Source organism: Echinops telfairi, unplaced genomic scaffold (assembly GCF_000313985.2).
Source record: "Echinops telfairi isolate 266 unplaced genomic scaffold, ASM31398v2 ScPeMD7_7462;HRSCAF=8500, whole genome shotgun sequence".
Taxonomy (NCBI): Eukaryota; Metazoa; Chordata; class Mammalia; order Afrosoricida; family Tenrecidae; genus Echinops; species Echinops telfairi.
The window spans coordinates 893,259-894,819 of record NW_022111362.1 but is presented as its reverse complement, the minus strand read 5'-3'; positions in this window follow the sequence as shown (position 1 = coordinate 894,819).

Below are 1,561 nucleotides of genomic sequence, written 5' to 3'. Positions count from 1 at the left end.
CTTATCATAGCCTGGTATCTCACCATCCAGAGAGAGCAGCACCCGTACTTCCCGCCCACCATTTCCCCTGCATGCGGCTTTTGGCAGCCCCTGTATCTCCCAGTCCAGCAAACCGCGCTGCATCCTGCCTCCGCCCGAGCCTCGTGGAGTACAAGTTGAAGACCCGAGCCTAAGACCTGAGCCTTGCAGGCCACTGCGCACTGTTGTTCCTGGAGCCATGGGAAAGTGGAGACATGAACCAAAGACTTACAAGCCCGCCTCATGTAAACTCGCCTGGAACCGTGGGGAAGCAGAGATGCAGACTGGGGACTTGCATGCCCACCGCCTGCCACAGAACCGGAGCCCTGGGAAAGCAGAGATGTGGACCAGGGGCTTGCAGGCCCACCCGAAGTCATGGACTAGGTCTTTATAGGTGCACTGTGCAGCCACTTCACCTGGAGCAGCAGGGAGTTGCAGCCCAGGTCTTTGTAGGCCCGCCACTCACCACCTTGCCAAAGCCATAGGAGTCGCGGACTGGGTCCTTGCCAGCCCATCTAGCAAGTGCCCAGCCCCCAGGGCCTCAGATAGGGGCTGCCCAGATCTATCGCAGCTCAGGGATTTTTTTTCTGGCCCATCCGCTCCCAGCACGTGCAGTGAGTGGAATAGGGGAGAATGCATCCCAGGCCCAGAGTGCATCCTTCCCTCAAATATAGCCTAGATCTGGAATACTGGGGACCAGCAACCCGGGCTGGGAACTCCCCAAGATCATGCCAGTCACACACCTTAGATCCAAATGGCTCCACCACCTGCCCATTGGCCCCCTACAGCCCTACCACTGTACCAGAGCTATCCACCAGTCAAATTGAGTTCCCCACAGCTATCCTCACCAGTGCTTGCAACCTCTCATCACTGCTGACCACTGAGTCACCACGGCACCTGCCTACATGTGCCTGACCCAACTCCATAGTAGGCCACAGGCAGCCCTTCAAAACACCGTTGCCAGTCACACAGTGAAAGAGCCGGAGGGTCTCTTGGTTTCCTAAAAATATGGTGGTCAGCTCTTCAAAATCATCACATAAACAACAGCATACTGCATCACTCCCAACAAGAAAACAAGAGAGACCAATCACATCAACAAAGCTAACAACGCTCACAGACGTATTTGACGTGGATCTGTCACAAAAAGAAAGTTTCAGAAGGCTGCTTGAAGTAATACAGGAGATGAGGGAAGCTACACAGACTAAGGATGCAACGATAGAGGAGATGAAGTCCACCGTAGAGGAGATGAAGTCCATGATAGAGGGAATAAAGTCCATGCACCAAAGGGAAATACAGGAGCTAATGGATGAAGTAGTAGAAGCTGCACACAAGATCACAGATCTCACGAACAGACTAGAGGAGGCTGAGTACTGTATCAGTGATCACGAAGACAACCAGGCAGACCTCAGCAAACAAGAAAGACAAGATAATAAAAGAGGTGGAAGAAAACCTGAGATCAATGACTGATGGCATGAAAAGGCACAACATCCAAATTATTGGCCCACCAGATCAAGACACAGTGAAGAAGTCTACAGCTAAACTA